The 22,349-nt window shown below is 37.9% G+C and overlaps 1 protein-coding gene and 1 long non-coding RNA gene across 5 annotated transcripts in view; one reads left to right on the top strand and one right to left on the bottom strand.

Moving 5' to 3' along the window:
* The window catches only part of LOC110834116 (zwei Ig domain protein zig-8-like), a 520,500-nt gene that overhangs the window by 258,883 nt on the left and 239,268 nt on the right, over positions 1-22,349 (top strand). The gene's annotated exons all lie outside the window — the stretch shown is intronic.
* On the bottom strand, positions 9,905-20,369 carry LOC147873888 (uncharacterized). The gene is made up of 3 exons (XR_015535020.1): positions 20,185-20,369; positions 10,666-10,704; positions 9,905-10,176 (listed from the first exon to the last, which is right to left on the bottom strand). It is a non-coding gene; the product is annotated as an uncharacterized LOC147873888 (long non-coding RNA).

The raw sequence follows: 22,349 nt of genomic DNA, 5'->3' as shown, positions 1-22,349 counted from the left end.
ATGGGAAAGAAAAAAAAAACAACAAGGGGGAGCCAGACGGCAAAGTATTCTGAGAAGATATAGTGTGACTGAAAATATTTTTCCCTTTTTAATTTTGACACAGTCGGTGGAATTTTCAAATACTGATTTTGCTCTACACTGCACTTTGTGAACGAAGCGAATTATAGAAAATCAGCATTGCAGGCACGTGTCTTAAACCCGCACTTTTCAGCCTAAACGTAAAATTTAACATCTGGTAGAATTTGATGTTTTTTTGCATCTTCCCCGCAAACCGCTTGTTTATTTTTAGCGGATATCCGGGCTCAAATTCATGTTGCGTTAACAATAATAACTTGTTCAATGTCTCCTCTTGTAGTTAAAGTATTTCGTAGAGTGAAGAATTTTTAATTCGTTTAACGTAGTACTTTCATCAGACAAAATTCCTGTGTCCTAAGTTGGCATTTAGAAAAGTAGGGCAGAGACAGAGTATATTCAGAGGCATTTAAAGTAAGGTTATAATTCTCACTGCAATAAAATTCTTCCAAGGTTCCAGTGAACATTTAGTACGACAGTTGAAATACTAAGATCGTGGCGTTACAAGTGTAAAATGTGTGTAATAAATTCTAAGAAGATAAAATTCATGTGGGACCTTAACAGAAGAACAAATTATAATGAAGGGGGTGGTAAAATGCGGTTCGTCTATGCGGACAGAGGATAATGAAGATCGTGGTTCATAAGCCTAATTAACAGGAACAGCTTTAGCGAATATTAATACAGAAGAAACGTCTTGCTAGAACATTCGAGCGGATGGATTCCAAACTGACAAAAGATTGGAAATAACGTATCCAGTGCTCGTAATCGCAATAGACTAACCCTTATGCCTTCATGTTAATACGGATTATGATAACAATGTATGTTGCTTGAATTTTTGTTTCCATTTCAGTTCAAGCATGATTCTTAATTCCAGTTTTGTTATTTTCTTACATTTGGTTGATTTGGTGTGATATAATTCAACTCAACGTTTAAATTATTTCTTCCACTTTCTTTGCATTGGTTGTCCTTTTATTAAATTCGACGAGGTCTGTGTTGTATATTTTGTATTTAATTAACTGGAAATTAAGAACTTTTAATGTCTTATCATTAAAATATACAGGTGTTATGAGTATTGCTACATGGACTTTACGTTTACACGTTATTTGTAAAATAAGCGGTTGTAGACATTTATCTACTGAGTCAGATTTGAGTGTCTTACGGCGGCTAGTATGAGAATGTCTCCTGTCATCGCACTGATGATGGAGGCAGCACGGACTTCTGAAACGTCGGCAGACTTGTGCAAGACTATACGGCACGAGAAACCAGAAGACCGCCATTTTTACCTGCCTACTTGAATTATAGCATGGAATATTGAGTAAGAGCTGGTGATTAAGATGGCTTTCTCAGTTTGTTATGTATGAGGATTTAATGTGTGCATGTTAGTTGAGTTACGGGTTTTTACGAGCTACGTTTCTTCTCATTTGTGAGAGCTGTCATTATCGTAACAGGCAATTTTTCCACTTCACCCTGTTCACTACGGAAAAAGTAGAATGCCACATTATACTGAGGTTTTCAATGTTAGCATAAAAGAAACATTTGTAACAAATCAAGGAATGGGCGGGGCTGCTGTAAACAGATAGGTGTGGCAGTGTATAAAATCGTGTACTCCTGTGTTCAGTGGAATGTAGTTGTTTTTCATTGGAATAATAACAATAAAGCATGCCTGAAATTGGCAGATAAAGCATTTTAATCGAAATCTGCTCTGTTGGCGGTGTTGAAATTCAACTAGTTAGTGGCATTATTTCAACGTATCAGTAGTGCAAAATTGAATAGCTAAATCGTGCATATTTTTACTTTCACTTCGCAGATATACATAAATGGTCTTCCAAAATTCGTTAGGCAGCGATGTACCAAAATATTAAGGTTTGAATTGGAAAAATAATGATTGGGTGACACTGTAGAGGGAAAGGTTTTACACAGTCACTTACTAGCCCTATTTAGTTAAATATGTAATTTTCTCAACATTTTCTGTGTTGATAGTTAAGTTACGTGTAATTATTTTGTTTCTTCCTCGTCAAGAATAAGTAGCAATGACATGATTGTGGAGGTAGTTAATATAGTAGTAATACAATTAAACATCAAGCTTTTAACTCCAAAAGTATTGGACTGGTGTTTGCATTTTTATGTTTCATCGCTTCACAGTTCATATTCTTGTGTGCTTATCTCATATACAGTGCACGGCTTACGATCATATTCACAGATATCACAGAAATAAAGTAAAGCTGTCCCGCTATACGCCAGTTAGGCGCTTGGGGGGAGAGTATATATAGCTGCTACTCATTCTTAACCCCAGCAGTAGATGGAGATGAGTGGTCAGCGTCACGCTTCGGCCGCGCTTTACCCCGAAAAGACCCCGGTACCCATTGGATAGGAGGCTGGGTGAACACCAGAGCTAGTCTGGACGCAGAGGCTAGAGGAAAAATCCTCAACCCCCGCCGGGTATCGAACCCCGGTTTCCAGTCTGTAGCCAGACACTATACTAACTACCCCAGATACCATACTACAGAGTGCCGCAAACCGCGTGCTTCTATCTGCCGTAGGTTTCGCCTCGATTGGTTTGTTAATGGGGGATATTTCATGTGAACACTCTGTATAAGCTAACGTTCCTTCCCATCTGCATCTCACAGAATACACTGTATAGAATCCTTCCCGACAGATACCCTCTTTTCCTTCAAAATGCAAACACAGAGAAGCACTACTTTAATATATACACCAGGTGATGCTCTCATGTGAAATGTAATGTGAAGTGTTACTTCAATTTATTAATACTTTTCAGCTCTTATTTTTTACGTCTCGCGAAATATTTTTGACAAGCACTCCGCTTCGCTTACGTCGATTTTTACTCTCAGCTGTTATCCAGAATGGAGACGGAAACGAAGCTGTAAGATATGCAGAACTAGCGCCTAGCACAAAGTAATTCCCGAGCTCAAGTTTTTTTTCATCGTTTTCCTTCTTTAGGGTCAATCCATCACCGGAATGTGTCAGAAGTTTCACATGTATACATCACACCGTCCCGTGCTGGGTGCTGTGCGCGTTTCTGCCGCGGCTGTGAACTCCAACGTCGGTCTCTATACTGTATACACCCTTCCTATAGGCTTACCAGAGCACTTATGGAGGGTGTTTAATATAAAGAACGCCATGCTATTAGGCGGTCCTAATGGAGTGGGATGGAAAGAAATAAAAGAGGCAAGCTGACTCTTCGCTTTACGCTTTCCGTTTTATAAGACCCATCGGAATGGATTTACAACTTACTAACGTCTTAGCTTCTTCTGTGGCCGTTACTAGATACGAAGAGAAACACGCATTGCAATCTCTTCAGGAATTCTGTTTGTATTCTTCACTGCTTCCTCTCTCTGCTGAATTGCTGATTTGTAAATGTTTTACAAACTCCATGGAACAGAGTCGTTGTGAAGTTAACAGTTGCTCAGCCAATATAGACGTTTTCCGTTGTTTATATAAACAGAAATGTCATTACTGTCTTTACAAATGTCCTCCAGAACCAACTGAATCAGTTGTACACCTTCACACTCTATATATTTTTGATAAATTATATCCTCCAGTCTGTGCTTAGATGTCCCAAGTAGATGCTAACATTTTGATTTTCGGACTGGCATTTTGTACGGCTTGATCATCGTTTCCATGCGTGATTCATTTTTCCCCAGTCTTATTCTCCATGATTTAATCACTCTGACATTTCTTCTTAGCAATTGTTCGGTATTTTATCATTGTCAAGAATAACCCACATGTCAAGAAATCGAACAGATTCCAGATCACATGTAAAAGAAGTTTTTCTTGTTTATGTAGTTAGCAAACATTTATTAATGCAGACTCTAATGTTTTAAACCAAAATATATTTTGTTACATCGCATAAATCCTGAGAAAACGATTATTACATATTGGTTTTTCAATGTCGTACGAAATAGTATCACCCGGTGTGCCTTTCCTCCCAAGTACTTACCATAAAACACAAATGGATTCCAAATTTTTAGGTTGACGCAATTGTTGGAAATTGGAAGGACCGATCTCAAAGAATTTTAGATGGCTGTCTTCTGGGTTGTGTCGCCGTCTAATATTCAAAACTGATGATGGACCTCTGAAACGTTAGTAAACTCCTACCAGACTACACGGAGCTGGAACCCAGAAGACAGCCATCTTCGGACTCACTTAAAACCTCAAATTCTATCGCAGTACTCAGTTCGCCGTGACAGTGCGATAACTTCTCCGACAACAGTGTGTAGCGTGTGCTCGAAACACGCATTTGCAGGCGATAGCAATAGCTGTGTCACTGTCAAATTGCCAGAGAGTATGAAGTACGTATACGAATTTAAAGCAAATAGGTGGAACTTCATGATAAGATTTCTTATCATTTTTATGTTATTATTTTAATATCAGTTTTACTCGAATTGCAACAGTAAAACTGCTACAGGTTTAAAAATCTTAAATATACTTCAAGGTCATGCACCTTATTCGTTGAATACACTCGTAACAATAAACCTTCCGATGAACGCGAAGGTAGATTGTCGTATTCACAAGATTCTGACGTGACTCCCATCTAATAATCAAAGTAAGTGATGGCGATATTGTGAAATACGGTGGAAACTTTATGTTTGGTTTGTCTCTGGGATACTCCATAATAAGGTATTTAATTAGAGTTACTAAATTTGGCACAAAGTAGAACATAATAAAGATGGCTTTCTTCTGCGTTGCTGCGCCATGTAGTCTGGTAGAAGTTTACCGATGTTTCAGAGGCCCTTGCTACCACCATCATCAGGGCGATGATCATTTCCACCATTCTTTACGGCGCAACAACCCAGAAGACAGCCATCTTTAAACTCATTATCGTGTAAACCTCAAATCCTGCATTGAACATACTAGTTGACCATATAAAATTAATTTAAATTGTACCTGAAGTTTTACAACATCGCTGTTGGTCTATACCGCAAACCGGCCATTCAAATTACGAACCCGTTTAGTAAATTGAAAATTATATATTAGACAACCTGTTTCTTTTGCTTCGTTCATGCTTATATTCACAAATTTCCTCAGAAAATGCACATGGAATTTACACTAATGGTCCGGGCATGCCTTATATGAGAGATGCTTTGCGCAGTGTTTCACAGTCCCGCGTTTTATAATAAATGTAATTTTGCAGGTTGCTGGATTATGTTCAGCGCCAGCAGTTCTATTTTTAAATCGATCAGAAAGAAACATTATGAAATTATTTACTTCTTTTGAGACTCATTTCTTTTGTACAATGCTTGGCATAATATAATTGGAGTTCCTATCGCCAGGGAGCTACGTTACAGAAATAACAAATAGTTCCATGAAGGTGAGGCGGTAGTGGCGACAAGACTAGAGAGAATGGAATAGACTGAAGGAAAGGAAGATAAATTGAAACAATTTGACACTGAGGAATTAGAGTGTCGGACGGAGAGGAATGCAGACTAATAGACTTGGGTAAAGAAGTTTTGGGGTAGTTGTGAGGCGAAGAGAAGTTTACGGGAATGAGAGCTAATAAAATGCCGTTCTGTTTGCGTAGGTAGAGCCAGTGTAATGGACTTAATAATTGTTTTGTTGTATCGCACACTCTAATGCTTCATAGGAGTGGATACTTCAAATGGAAGCTGAGTCGCTTTTCCTTATCGCATCACACACCAATTCTCGGTTAGTCAAGCGGAGACATATTAGGACTCAAGGGTAGTCCACACCGGATATTACTAAAGGAATGAATGGAATGGAAAATTATAGCTAAAATATACATATTTATTGGTATATACACTAATTACTGTGTTATAAAAAAACAGACATTTCAGGTATTTTAATGCTGGACTATTTTCTGTGTTAGGTAGAGAAGAGTCTGTAACACAGAAGCTAGAGAATAGCTTTGCCATGTATTTAGGCAAAAATTAAACCGACTCGATACAGCAGAATCCACCTTGGTAAGCTGATATTTGCTTGGATAATCGAGAAATTATGAGAGTCACATATGGATACATGTATATACATATGCGCTCAGCTATGAGCCAAACTTTGGTGTAAACTCTCATGCACTGCCAGCCGTCGGTGTCAATACTCGTACAGCTACGAGAGCCAGTTGTGAAAATAAGTTCATATACGTGCAACTCTGAGATCTAGGCGTCTGCATCAGAGGCCGAAGGCTAACAAGGCTCCGGGGCCGAACACAATTTTGAAGAGGGTTCCGAGAAAGTGTTAACGCAGTTCTCTGCAGACGGTACTTCCAAGCAGCAAGGAATCACGCTCTCTTAAATTCCGAAGTGAAGCCGAGAGAGGACGCCAGACTACCTTCTTTCTATAGACCCATAAGTCTACTTGACAGTATTCGCGGTTTGTTGCGTGATGTGCAGTTCGGCCTTTGACCCATACACAGTACAGCGCTGCAGCTGACAGCCTTGTTTGAAAGAGTCGACAGAAACTTTGACGGGAAGATGTTAAGCGGAGCCGTAATCCTGGATGTGGCTAAAGTCTGAACATCGAATGGGTTATTGGCATTTTTACAACAAAATCTCGGATAACTATCCTCGTCAGTTGTTTACACGAAGCGACCAACATTTCATATCAGTCACAACTCCACTTTCACATAGCTGATCGTCCAAGAAGATGTTATTGTATTCACTAGTAAAAGCTTCATATTTTTTTATTAATATTTCCATATATTAGATACCGAACACAGAAATTTCTGTTTAAAATGCAATCATACGGAAATATGTATTTAAATCTTCTTAACACATACTTAAATATTGCTTTCAATTGTCTAAACCTTCAGGCGTTACTTACGTAAGTAAATCTGGAACAGGAAACCAGTATACAAATCTGTCTCACAGAAACAGAAACTGGCTTAAGGGAACATGCTGTAGTATTGCGTGTGATCTACTTTGTGGGGACTGAGTCCATAAGTTACTCTAATAATGTAATGAAAGAGTTCTACAATGACACCGACTCTGTTATTGCATATTGTGTAAACACAGCCTTATATATGGTTCCTTTACTCAAATTAGGTTATGTTGAGACTGAGATTATCGTCCTGTATTTTTTGAATTAATGAAGATAATTATTGAGAATTCAGTAAATTTTTAATCATAACCAAGCAGGTACATTTGATAGTCGACGATAAATACGTCCCTTGGTATTGTGTAAAGGGAAATTAAGTGTTGTCAAATTTCTCATACATACAGTTTAATGTTAAACGTAGACGCGTCACTCACCAAGAACACCTGTCGCCATGAGAATTTGAATATTACAATTTAAAAACGATTTCTAGGTGTGTCAGTTTATCACACAATCTTTTATACATGCAATGTAAACAGATTACTGCAGGCATGCAGAAAACTCACGGGGATCCGTGAGTAAGGGCTTTTTTTAATATTTATTCTTCCATCCATAGTCAACTCCCTACGTACCAAATTAACTAATTGGAATTTTCTGTTTTCGAATAGTACTTCCGGGTCATACGTCTCCTACAGCGATATGTCGCGAGAAATCGGTGTTTGCTTTTAAGCTATTTACTCTTGAATAAACAGTTTTGCCAAAGTTAGATGTTTGAAGAATCTGAATATACTAGCTCTCGGATATATGGTTAACTAGAAGTGTACTGCTCCATTTCAACTTGCTTCGTATACAGAAATTATATCTGAGACCCTTACGTCACATAGTGTCACAGGGAAGCTTGTATTACGTAAAGTTGAGCGTCTCTGGTTTGTTGAAGAGATGATTCTGTGTTAGGCGAAAACAGAATGATGTAACCCTTCACACGTAAAGTCTTAGTTTTATGCCATTATGTAACACGCAAGGGGATTATGTTGGGCCTGCTAGGATGGTACGATAAAAGCGCAAGAGCTTGTTACGAAAATGCCGGGTGGAAAGAATTGCGTTTCTTACTATCACCTTCTCTACAAACAAGAATAAAGCGAATATCTCAGGACGAAATTGAGACAGAGAAATATGAGTGAGAGGGCCAACTAAAAATATGACAGGATGAAAGGAGACTGATGGCCAGAAGTATTCCATAATCCACACGCAAAAACTGCACGTAGCAGGAACAAAACCTTGGAGAATAAAATTTGAACAATAGGGTAAGAAATGGGTCTACTTGTCATACGAGGAAAAGAGACATCTCTTGTATCTGATTACTAGAAGAATATAGAACCGAGAGTAAAACAAACTAAGCAGAGACGACCATTTCTATTGCTTTTATTGTCGTTGTTTTATTTATATTTTAAGGACACTGAATTGTATTATTGTTTTCGTAGACCTTTCGAGGCTTGGTTTACGTTATCAGTCGATTTACTTCAGTTACTTCCTCACTGTCTTAGGAATTACAAATAATTCACTTCCTCTCGTGTTATATCTTTGATATAATACTTTTATTTAACAGTATTATATGTTAATTGTTGAATGCCTATCAGAGTAGTAATTTATGACCTAATTAACCTCTGGATTTCTTTGTGTTGAATTAGTTTAGATCGTATATCAACTTTTGGCGTTAAGAAACATGAATGTAAAGTTGTACGCTACTGATTATTGGCTTATTTAATGACATTGTTTGTTGTAAGAGGATATGAAATGCCGCTTCATAGATATGAAATACGAGTTGGTAATGGAGTGGAGAATTGGGTCGAACCCATGGGCCATAACGTTCAGCTTATCCATTTTGTACAACCAGGAGGTGTAAGTTTTTCGTTATTTTACTTCGCAAGTGTGGCATAACTGCATTTCATATTCATCACTACCACTCAGAAGCGTCGAGAACTTTGCTCTCAATATTTAATTGTCAAGAGTTTCCGCATTAGAATCGTAGCCTGGAGGTTGGATGCCATGAATATTTTCGTGGATTTACTCAGTTTGTTCTTAAGGGCAAACGTTGAAATTGCATACAATAACGAGCCACACGAGATATTTCAGTTTTTCATGGCGGCGATTATAAAGATGGTTGTCTTCTGGGATGTTGCGTCTTATAGTCTGGTAGAAATCTACGGACGTTGCAAAATTTCTTGCCTCCATCATTAGGGCTACGTCCTTCGAAATCCATCAGTCACAATCTTCCTCTCATTCACTGCTCTGAGCCGGCTTGTAACACATGCAGTTGAGAAATAGTTGGAAAGTAAAGTAAGGCATAATAAGAAACAAACATTCATTAACATTGTTTTGTCACAACATGTCACTAAATGAGTTACTGACTTTCTTAATCTATTCAAAGAAAGAACTTGAAGTTAGACGTCGTCTTTCGTTACTTGAAGGTCAGTCAGGGCTTGGAGACGATGACGTTGACAAATTGCCCCGAGAATGACGGCTTTAGGTTGGCAGAGGAAAAGCAATACGTATATAGCAGTTGCCTGATCCGTCCATGTATTAAGCGCCTCGAAACATTATTTCGAAAACACAAGAAGTGAAGGAACCCGAATGGGTCACAATGAAACAGATTTGTGTATTTTAATGTAAACTGGAGTTGCAGAATTCCGTAGCTCTGCAGGAGTTTAGCACGCGAGTATTATGCAGTAGGATAAAACATTGTAGCGACATTTTGCTTTGTCTGAAGTATTTAAGCGAAAAATCCACTATCACTTGCAAGACAGTCTGCATGTAGATAAGTTGATCAGCAAGAAGATACATATGATTAACAGATACGATGTTTCTTACATGCGATTATGTAATCGCATATTCAAAAAAGCAAGTTCTCCAAATTTGTGAATAATTGTATCTATTTTCTTATATCTTGGCATGGGTAAATAGGTGCACTAGTACGCAAAATTATAATAATTCTTTCACAAATTACGTCCCTATAAAATCTTACGGCCTTTGGTATTTATCGTACAGCATTCACATTTCTATTAGTGTATGAATGTAAAAATCTAATGTTGAAAAGTTAATTGAACTGCAGATATTACACAACACAGAGTCAGACATTAGATTTACTGATATTTTTTAAATATTTCCTAATTTTAAAAGTGTTATAAATAAAAGTTGTTGGCCTTAATTAGGTCTACATGTTTGTTTTAAATTTGTGTATGACAAGATGCTTTCGAAATGGTGTTACAGTCTATTCTTCGTTCTTCATGTAAAGATGGAATTACAGGTGACGCGTACGCACTAGAATTAAATTCGAAAAGCACTATGTTTGAATCCCCAGTACAAAATTTCATCGACATCTATTGAATAGTTTCGGAGCTGAAATGTGCAGACAATCAGATATATCTCCCGATCATATGTCAACTTTATCATAATAGTTAAGAAGTGCTTTTAGGCACTGGTATCATTGAAGTTATATTTTTAATCGGAATAGTCCAGGCTCGTACTTGGGATGTGTTATTAAAGTCTATTCTTACAGATATATTTCGCATTTTTCTTCAGTCTTCTTGGTAAATGACTGAGTAGTATGGTGCTTTAACTCTGTTTCTCTTGCGACCGTTTTAAAGTTCATAAGCAAATCATTCCCAGCCGTTAATACTCGTCCAGATGCACAGTCCTCATAACGTATCGTTGACTTCAGTTCCACTGCAGCATTCAAAACAAACATGGCGATTCCATAGTAGTATACTAATGCTTTTGAGATCGTGTAACTAGTGCCAGAGTACTTACTGGAGGCTCGTAACCACCCACACTCCAAGTTGCCGATATCTGTAACCACAAAAATTAGCTGGGTTAGCGAGTGTTTCTTTCCATTTCCTCTAAAAATGACGTCGCCAGCCGGGACAAGAATGTGCGTTTTGCATTCGTCACTAGTTTGTGGGTAGATGGAAAACAAAGGCATACGACCGAAGACGTTGCCGGTACAGGAACTGAGCCAGCGAGACTACAAAGTTCTGTAGCTGGGAATGGACAGATATGCTTCCTTATCTCATACCCTTCCCAACATCTTTTCTCTATTTTTCAGTTTCTTCTATCGGACTTGGAATGCACGGATTCGTTCCGGCACTCTAGGTTGAATGCGATGTCCTTAGCAATAGGTCAGCATTCTCTCGCTTTAAATCTTTCGTTGTTCATGATCAAATTGCCATTTAAGTGAGCAATTTGCTGCCTCAGTAGTTGGAACACTGTCTTTGAATAAACAAATAGCAATCCATACACATTAGCGGTTCCACGAAGCTGTGATGTTAAGACGATGTTCTCTTTCTTGTACTTTGGAAATTATTATATAATTATATAAAAAACGTTTTTCTGATTGTGAAGCCTGCTTTGCCATGAAAAATATTTCTGTAATTAAATTAATTTACTAAATATCTGATATACTGTTCAGATCAACAATTTGACGTGTCGTGCACTTCGCATTTTTGTAATATGTATATCCGTCTTTAATATATGTATAGTATTAGTCTGTATTTACCTTCTTGGTCTTACAAATGAACGCTTTCCAAGATACTCACTATCAGTATTTAATTTGTTTTTCTTTCTGTTGTTGGAATTGTTTTTTATCATCGGATAAAATTACGTTCCGAGTCTCTGGAGACTGGAAACGGCCCTTCTTATATATATATATATATATAAGACACATAACTACAGATGTGTTAAATGACCTGTCATGGACAGATGAAAAAGGGTCGATTCTCCTGCTTGCGGGTTGATTGTATGGTCAGAACACAGTGTAACATTTCTGCAGTTTGTGAGCCTGAGCAACTTTGGAACGAAATCTGTAAACTATGACCTCTTAACGTAATGCTCATCGCTCATGATCGTTGCGACTTCCATACGCTTTCATAGTCTCATGACACTAGCACCCAAAAAGCACGATAAATATTGTTACGTTTCTGGAAGTGAAAGTGCCTCTTATTAGGCTGAATGCATCTCTGCCTCCCTAAAAATGTGTGTTCACATAAAGGAAAACGTTAATAATTGTAGCCATCGTATTAAATTGCTTGAAAATGTAACTGATATCATAGAGAAAAGTCCTTCTTGAGATGCTAATACTCCCATTGCTGATAAAGGATTGCTCCACTTTTTTACAGCCCGAAGGTTCAATATCGTGGTCATAAGAGCCTTTCGCTCGACGATAACCTGAGTCGGGTAATTTCAAACTATTCCATATTTATAGACATTTATCAATATTATTCTCCCGTCTATATTTAGGCCAACCAAATGGCGTCTTAAAGTTTTTTGATAAATCTTATGTAGGAATTTCTTATCTCTCCATTACCTTCTACATTCCAAGTACATATATTTGTAACGTGAAGCGAAGAGTACAAATTGAAAAATATATCATTATATAGACCTAACATTTTTATTTTAATGCGAACTGGTTACACTGAATACTTTCATAAATTTGGATTCATGTAATGTTGTAGTAGTGTCGTAAATTCATATTTATAGGAAGGTTTTGTGGAAATTTAGTTTTGTTGAAATTGGTTGATCTTAAAAATCGTATGTACAGATTAATCGAAAAGTCACGTAACCCATTCGTGACATATGTTCTTTTACTCAAGATAAATTACATTGAAGTGATAAAACAAAAGAACGTTATATTTGATGTTGAAAATGTCCATCGAATTTAGCGATGCATACGTTCACACTTGTTCTCATATTTGATGCAGCCCCGTGGAGTTCCTGTATCGCTGAAACGGTTCTCCAGACGAGATATTTATTGTTCATTTGTTTGGCACAGGAGAACAGAGAAATGTATCCATAAGTCCATTCTAGCAAGCAAATTAAGAGGAGATGCCAGTGAACACTCGTTGCTCTTGTGAAAGACAGCTGACGGACTGGTACGTTCAGGTTACAAAATGGCGTGACCCGAGTGGATTCTTGTATAATCGAATTTTATTGAAAAGCAGCCATACATTGCATAAATACGTAGCAGGATTTGTGGTTCACACGCGATGAGTACGATGAGGCTTTCTGCTGGGAAGATTCTGCCTTGAATGACTAGTTCATATTGAGTAACTGTAGAGTCAGGCTAAGATTTAATATTGTGAATCAACAAACTTTATACTGACCTCTTGGTTAGAGTGGAATGTTAATAAAAACTGGAACGTATAGCCCGGTTTTTAATTTCGTATCATTCCTGTTACAGAACATGTGACTCCGTTTGTTGTTTTCACTGGCGAAAATGTTGATGTTAGGAGGACATTGGGTATTCACGAAAAAAGGAATACGGACAAGTTATGTAATGAAGAGATGAGAGAGAGAAAAATGTTACGACGGTATGGAAGATAATTCCGAAACGGACCGGATATTCAGAAATGTGCGAAACCCGGAACATTTTTAATTTATTTGAATAAATATTACAAACTGAACCCATCAAGTTACTACAGTTATTTTCTTCAATAAACACTGCAATTGTGTCTGATGCCGTAAATTATCTTATGAATTATAGTTGTCATTGTGCTTAATTAAGACCACGTCATAAGAATATATGAAGGATATGAGATATAGCTTTATATATTCTAAATCTGGACACTAAATGGTCACCTTCACATTCCGGCCCTTTAGATCCTGGAAAACAACCCATTGGATGTAGGCTGGGTGGGATATAAGAGACGGTATGGACGGGCGGAGGATCTGATTTGGAATCCGACCCCGATCTTACATTCTGTAACATAGTTAGACCGACGAGCTACTGAGCTGGGGTATATGTGTGGTCTGAAGGTGAAATTTAACGGGGAAAATGTGTGATGTGTGGCAAGGAATATGGTTCAGTAGATTCTGCGTTAAAATGTACCAAGACTAAAATATGGAGTAACATTTATGTTAAAAATAAATAGCATAATATCACGATTGGAACTCGATGGTAGGAGAGACCACAGACATTGCTGAGATTAGAGCCTAACACATTTTTTGGCTGAAATTAAGGCTACTGCTATTAGTAATATAAATTTGATTTAGAGGTACGTCAACTGCGCTGGCTATTTGTGCGTGTGTACTGGTCACTTCATCTAGTGTGAGGCTAAGGGAGTTAGACGTAGTGTGAAAGTATGAACTTATATGGCTTTTTTTACCCTTAAATGTAGTAGTCGATTTTAGATCGGTGTTTGAAACTATTTGCGATACAACATTCGCAATTAGGAAAACTAGTAAAAAGTAGGAGATAAAGTAAGAAGTTCAAGTAAGTCGCTATCGATAAACAGTTCAGTTTAAAACAGTGTCATAAGTGAATATATAATTGAAGACTGCATAAAAATGTAACAGAAAAGTTGAATTTCAAAAACACTTTTATATTTTTTCTCAGCGCTTTATTTTGGAATAAAATAACCGGAAGCATACAAAATTAATTTCGAAGGGAAAATATTAAACCTCAGCTTTGAATTAACTGGTATATTGTGTTTGATATACAGAAAAAAACTTCTTGACTCGTAAATATGTTCTACGAGTGTAGGTGTAATAATATAATGGACGCTACGATTAATTAGACACACGGCTTACATGATTTATAAACAAAAATGCATACAAAAGTTATATCTCAGTCGGAGATTGACCAGTGTCCTTATGACATATGATTGATATTTATTCGTATTTCAGTTTGTTAATAACTAATAATTATTTAAGCCATATTAGTAGCATCTAAATTGTATCATTGCAAATAATTATGTGGAATTCTTGTGGGCCTCATAATAGTACCCAAGTGATATGTTTAGACAGAGCTACATACTACTATAATAAAACGTCGAGGTCTATATTAAACTAGACTGTGTTAATATTCGTATTCTGAAGGGTTCTGACGATGGTGTAATAAAATCTAAATCGGTGGGTTTTTTGAGTTGTCCGTCTTATGCTGTTATAAAGTTACACAACGTTTCGAGGACTGGATCTGCCCTCGTCTTCAGGTGTGGTGTATGGGAAAGGCACTTAGTCTGTTGGGTACGTTAGAATGAGCTAATGTCAACCAACGGATAACCTAGGTTAACCAGCGTCCTTTTCCTTTACCACATCTGAAGTCGAGGGCAGATCTAGTCCTCGAAACGTTGTATAATTTTATAACACAAGAGGATGGAGAAAGTCTAAATAAACCCAATAGTTTTTACTCGTGTTGCTTACTCTCCAACTATTATTAAGTTCTCATGGGGACTGTAACAGGACGAGTCTGATACCTGCAATGTGTACAAACTTGTTGGGTGCAGACATTGTACTGATCTGTCAGATCCAGGAATAAAGACGATTTTAACTTGTAATTTGTCTCAAACTATACGTATCTTAAAAGAGATTAATAATATGTCGTTACAGTTATGAAGTTTTATATTGTCTTGTATGTAAATTATGTAAAAAGGACTTCAGCGTTTATAATACAAATATTTTCATTAATTCTAATCGATAAAAGTAATGCATAACGTATATTTTTGTCTGCACCTGAGTATACTTTTCACGTTTATTTGTTATATACACAGATAAGAAGTGTAAAAACCAGGGTGTATTTTAAAAATATTTATGCTTGAAATAAGTTAAAATATAACAGTTTTATTCAAAGCGAAAATTTAAAAAAGGTGGAAAATGCGTACGTCGAAAAATAAAACATTCAGTACGCAACGAAAGCCCGTCACTTTGTATAACCGAGCTTGTAACCAAACAAAAACATTTACTGTTCAGGGTAAGCATATGTTGTTACAAGGCTGTTTTAACGCATGCAGCACAGAACATGTTTTTTGGAGTATTCTCAGATGATAGCTTACAAAATCTCGACCAATCTCTTGTTTTTGTTTCTCTTTTGCTTTGTGGTTAGGGAAGTCCCACAGAAGCCAGACTTTTGGATTGCTGGCTTGCCGGAGGTTTCTTTTATCTTTGAGGCTGTCCCACTCGCACATCGATCGTTTGTATTATGGAACCCAACACAGGGAATTTCAAAATTACGTCCCTCGGCCAAGGACTTCTTAGAAAGGTGGACCAGTGGCTTTCATGACAAGCTCGGGTCCTCTTCCTAACTCCAAGAGCGAAAGAATGTTTTACAAAGGGGTGCTTATGAATTGGGGGTTATAGTGGATAGTTATAAACAAAAATAATTTAATAAAGTCTGTACGGACACCCTGTGCTAAAATTTGTCGAAATAAGTTCAGTGGTATCTGATTAAACATGCGAACGTAGAGATATACTGTCTTGCCTGCTAAAAGAGAGTAAATAAAATGTTCGAAACAGGTCTTATCAGAGGATCGTGTACGGTGACTTGCAATCTGTGTGTTACGTCACCAAATAAATTATAAATTGGAGGAGCGGGGCTAGCAGGCTCGTGTTTGTCTTCCTATCTTTCAAATTATTGTCTCTGAAATTTGCGTCCCACCGAGATGTCTGTTTTGAAGGGAAACATTTAAAGATTTAGACACTTGACGTTCTATGCGGAAGAGGATCAGCAGTATCAGCCATTTTCTTTGTGTAAGAAAGGCTTTAGTATACATATACGAGGTGCGATCGGAAAGTTTACAGACTGTGTCAATAGAGGGCGAACCGGATGTAATACGAGCGTCTGCCTTTAGGGGGTGCGGCCTACATTCATAATGAATCAGTGTGCCAGCCGGCATCATCGAATTAGCATTTGTTTCTTAGTTACGGGCGTTTTGGTAGTGCATTACACCGACCCTCCTGCGATTTCGGAATGGCGGATTTTCATGAACAAAGAGTGTGCATCAAATTTTGCCAAAGACTCGCCAAAACGGCTACGGAAACCTATGAAATGCTAAAGCAAGCATTTGGGGAGTCCGCAATGGGTCGTGCACAAACGTTTGTGTGGCATTCACGTTTTAAAAATGGCAGAACCTCTGTCGATGATGACGAGCGTTCTGGACGACCATCTTCGAGCACAACGCCCAAAAATGTTACGAAGATTCGGCAGGCCATTCACGAAGATCGACGTCGTACCATCAACGACTTGTGCGACATTGTTGGGATAGGCTATGGGACCTGTCAGCTGATTCTAAAGGAAGAACTCCACATGCGACGCATCATGACAACGCGCCAGCGCACACCGCCCTCAAAGTTCGGCAGTTTTTGGCCTCAAACACCATGGCCGTCATCCCGCACCCTCCTTATTCGCCGTGTGACTTCTTCCTCTTCCCAAAGATGAAAATTCAGCTAAAGGGAAGGAGATTTGAGACGATAGAAGAGATTCAGGCAGAATCGCAGATGGTGCTTGACAGGCTGACAAAGAAAGATATCCAGGGATGCTTCCAGGCTTGGCAGCGGCGCTGGGATCGTTGTGTTCACTCCCAGGGGAACTACTTTGAGGGTGATGGATGAATTTAATACCTGAGATAAGTGTACGGGTTTTTATAGGCGCAGTCTAGAAACTTTCCGATCGCACCTCGTATTATCGTCCCATCCACCCCAGGTCTCTCAAATGGCCTTTTACCTTCAGGGTTTAGAGTTAAAATTGTTATCGAATTTCACATTTCTTTTACACATTCTGCATATCCCACTCTATTCACTATCTTTAATATGATCAGTGTTAGAAGACTGTAAGCGATGAGTAGGATTACAAATTTCCTTATTCTATAATTTTTTCATTTCAATTTGGCCCACTTATTTCTGAAGCACTTCATTTACAAACACCCTCGGTCTGTGAAGCCGTCAAGACTTATCGCCTCTATGATGGAGGTAGTAAGCATATTTGAAATGTCAGTACGTTTGTACGATACTGTATGGTGCAACATACCGGAAGACAGTCATCTCAATACCCATATTTGTGTGGATATGAAACTTAATATCTCTGCTTCACAAATATCATAGGCTAAGAGTGAGATTTCAGGTTCTCTGGGCGGTGAGTTTGAAAATGACTGTCATCTGGGATGTTGTCGCAGAAATCAATCGGCGTTACATTATCATCAGGCAAACTTGCAATTTATTCGATGAAAAAAAAAATGTCAGTGGAACCACGGTTCCGGAGAATTTGACGTAAATACGTCTATACGGAAAGGAAGTTTATATATTGGCTTTATTCTAATTATTTCCTTTATACATGCTTTACAATTGAGGTAAGTTTGATTAAGACATTGCTTATTCAACTTGAATTAGTTACGCTTAAGATGGGTCTGTGGTAGCTGAATGTAATGTAAAGTAATGCAATGTAATGAAATGTAATGTAAGGTAAGGTAAAGTAATGTAATGTAATGTAAGGTAAGGTAATGCAATGTAATGTAATGTAATGTAATGTTTTATAGGTAACAACAATGCCGAGTAAACAGATGACGTTTCCTAGGTAACAAAAATGCTTGAATGCTTAACTTGAATTAGTTACGCTTAAGATGGATCTGTGGTAGATGAATGTAATGTAAAGTAATGTATTTTAATGTAATGTAATGAAATGTAATGTAACGTTTCCTAGGTAACAACCATGCTGAGTAAATAGATGACGTTTCCTAGGTAACAATAATGCCGAGTAAACAGACGACGTTTCCTAGTTGACAATAATGCCGAGTAAACAGACGACGTTTCGCAGGTAACAATAATGCCGAGTAAACAGTCTACGTTCCCTAGGTAACCATTGTTACACTTTTTCGTTCCCCTTTTTCGTTTCCATTTTTTGTTACACATTTTTGCCGAATGACCCTTCCTTATAAACGTATTTACGTCAAAAATTGTTTGTCTTGGAGTAACGGTGCTTAAATACATGTGTTCACACGTTTTCATTTCGACTGATTATACTAGAAATCATTCGAAGAACAATCTTTTCTATAAACACAATTAAAATACATGTGTTCATGAGAACTACTGGCACAACTGTTAGTTAATTTGCCCTTATATGAACTCTTACAGAAATGAGAACGTACAGTACACAATTTCTGTTTTGACAGCTTCTTTTTACGATTTACGGCACACTAGATGTATCTTGATATCGATTAGAAGCTGCACACGAATGAGCAGCACTAATATTGTTTCGGGAGCCTTGCTTATATCCGAAAATCTCCCTCGGCTGCAAACAATGGGGTTACGTGTTAAAAGAATTTTTACGGTCCGTTCATCTCTTTATTTCACTCAGAATGTTCCCTCGGAATAACACCCTCAACTGCCTTTCTCTTCCCTTCCCTTGCGTGCCACTCAACACAGTTTGCCACTTCAAAAATTTCGTAAGGTTTTTTCCCCTGATTTCTCTTGTTTACGGGACGTAACAACCGACGTACACTTCATAAGGAATCACTGACATTCATTTGTTTTATTATTCTCTTCTTCCTTGCCTCTTACTATTCAGAAGTATTCTCTTCGTCCACGTCAGTGTGCAGGCGTTCATGTAATTAGCGAAGTAATGGAAGGAAAGTAGAATGATTCTCTGTCGCATTAAAAAGGAATTTGATGCAACTATGTTTAGTTCAACGCCATTCCATTAATTAATCCCTTTGTTCCTCTATGGACCATACTTTAAGATTCTGAGATTTATTGTTAGTAAAGTTTAAAAGTTATATCCCCAGAGTTCTCGGCTGTTTAATGGACAGTTAGTAGTCTCGCTTGCCAATTCTCGATCTTTTAGCTTTATTGCAGAAAATTTAATTTATATTACTGCTTTCAGGCCAATAATATGAAATTTTAAAATCAATGTTGTTTGAGCAGATAAGAGGGTTTGAAGTAGATTCGTCTGGCATAGGAGAGGAGCCTTGGCGGTATCATATGAATGCAGAAGTAAACTTTTCAGACCTATAAGACTGAGATTCTTGATCAGTTAAGTTACCGTTAGCTTCCCAAGAAAGACTTTGTCCGATGGAGTTGAATGCATCACCCGTCATGTACAGGATCTTTTATCACGTTGGAAATTTGTTATTACTGTAATACGGCTAGGAGTCAGCAGCGTTCATGTTAACTAGCCCGGCTAACAAAAAAAAAATGAAAAACAAAAAGCCTTCTGTATTATTTTCGTGGTTAATGATATTTTGTGTACCGATCGACAGCAGAATCGATTATATAAAGTACACCTTTTAATACTTCCAGGTAGGCGTTGTTAGAGAGATAACTGAGATTTATGTTCGCGGACAGTTATTAAATTATTTTTATGAAGTTTTTATTTTTTGTGATTACAAAAACTTTAGCCTGGCTATTACGTCCAAGACCCTGAAATACACCACTCCCTAGTGGAATACAGTGAGATTCCCCGTCTGAAAATAACTGAATAACTAGTTCTATTAACGGTACTGAGTACGGTGTTGGAATTAAGTTTATGGTCTGTTAGTTGAACTCTCTGCTGTTGGTTAGGTGACCTACTTGTTACGTCTTGCCACGAAAAGACGCATCCCCCGTCAGCAGAAGATCCGATGATTCTAGCTGAAGGAAAAGTTGTGTTGTAGCGCACCTCTCTGTTCAGTCGGAAGTGAATTCTTGTGGGGTGGCACTTCTATCGGAAAAAAGACTTGAATAGACATTAAAGATCTGAGAGACAGCTCACTCAGTTCCTGATGACGGACTTACGAACCAGAGCTGTGGGCGGCAGTGTGACGCTGTTGTCCTTAAACTATTTGAAGCCTGAGCTCGTCGGAAAATATGTAATACTTCAGTTCTCACCGCAAAGAAAATAAATGCATCTCCATTTAAAAATAATAATCATGAAATAAATAACCGCAGTTTACTCTGAGAATCATAAGAACATGAGCTGTTAATTAATAAAGCAGTGGAACATGCAGTTATCACTAGGCTTTAGTGTTAGGGAACTTACTGATAATATTTCACTGAATCTCAGCAACGGGTTCTGATCAAACGTTTCGAAGAAATTTAAATTTGTATATGGCATTTAGAAATAAATTATGTAACATTCCCACGGTTAATTGGTGTTTCAGTTTGTTAAAGGCGCCATTCAAAACGTACGTGTTTACACCTTTTTCAGAGCACATCTGCAGTAGAAGCGCTCGCAATTATCCAAGTAAAAACATCTGGAGGAGGAATAAGGTCGAATTGCGATCGATATATATTAAGGTTCTATGAAATTTTGGCGTTTAACAAGTGGTTACAGGCATTGGTTCAGGCTTACGTTTCCAGGACATGAAAGATTCTGCGGAGTGTACAAAGAGATGCGGATACTTACTGCCTGGTAATTGGTTCTAGATGAATCTCTAGCCCACGAACAGTGGCGTTAATTACAGGAGCTCACACTTGAACACAAATGGTTTATATAAGACGCGGTTTGGGACTGTAGGAGCCAATTCTTGAACCTCTAACCTCAGATAGAAAGGAAAGACCCTTGCTTCCTTCTGGTGTGTTTGTGCGCGGGGCCTCAATTCTGTTTGATCCCGCTCATTCTATTCTTTACACACAAGGGAGAGTTTTTTTAAAGTTCTTTTTTTGTGAACTTCTTCGCCCCTCTCGACACTGGGCACATTTCACGAGGAGTGGGGATTTAGTTTGGACAGAGTGGCTGGGCGATGAGTTCTAGTGAGAAGATTCTACAAGCTGCAAACCGCCGTCGCCAGCTTGAAGTTACGTAATTGTGAGAATATTCATTAGTGGCTACAGTAACGAGCTCTGGGCGCAGATGTGATAATCCAGACAGGCCTGTTGTTTGTACTTGAGCTCCAGACACCTCGTTTCATTCCTTCTTTCATTTAACGATGATTTTAACTGGTTAGATTGTATAACATCGAATGATAAAATGATTAGCGAATAATTATTTCAAAATATGAAAGGAAGCAATTGTGCCAAATTTAGTTCAATATCTCTACATTTTCTGGTAGGGACTGATGAAAATTTAGAAAAATCTCAGCTAATATCGCCGGGATCTTGACTGAGATTGAACACGGAACTCCGAATACGAAATAGTAGTTTTAAGTATTTGAGGCGAAGTTCGGTCTCAGATACCTCGACTATTGGCAGACCTACTCGTAGTACACTTAGTAACTTAAGTATAGTATGCTTATTTTAAGTATGTTATTTCACCATTTGGGATTTCACATGGGATTCTGTACACAGGAAATAAAATTAAGACATGACTTAGTAAGAATGCTGAAATTCGTCTTGTAGGAAAGTAAAATGTTATTGGCGAAGATTGTGATTGGATTAGGGACAATTTGAATACTAGGCTTGTACGATAAACTCTAGACTAAGATTAGATGATAGTATAGATCTGTGAGATTTTAGGTTCTCACGGCTGTGAGTATGAAATGGTTTTCTTCTGGGTTGCAACGCCGTGTAGTCTGGTAGACGTTTACCAACATTTCAGAGATACTGTCTCTTCTTACGCGTTCTTTGTGTAGTGCGTACAAAATGAACTATTGATGATGAAGTATTGCCTTTCTGTTCAGCTAGCCAGACGCAATCAATGAGCTACAAAGCAGTTCCATTGCCGGTTAGTACCAATACTTCCAGTCAGTACCCACTAATTGACAACAAGTATAATGCGTATGTCAGCCATTGATTAAAATATGTCTGTGTACAATAAA

This window comes from Zootermopsis nevadensis, unplaced genomic scaffold (genome assembly GCF_977971745.1).
Source record: "Zootermopsis nevadensis isolate Lab colony 2312 unplaced genomic scaffold, Znev_1.0 Znev_ptg000013l, whole genome shotgun sequence".
Lineage (NCBI taxonomy): Eukaryota > Metazoa > Arthropoda > Insecta > Blattodea > Termopsidae > Zootermopsis > Zootermopsis nevadensis.
The sequence above is the reverse complement of the archived record's forward strand: the minus strand, read 5'-3'. Positions and strand labels throughout refer to the sequence as shown.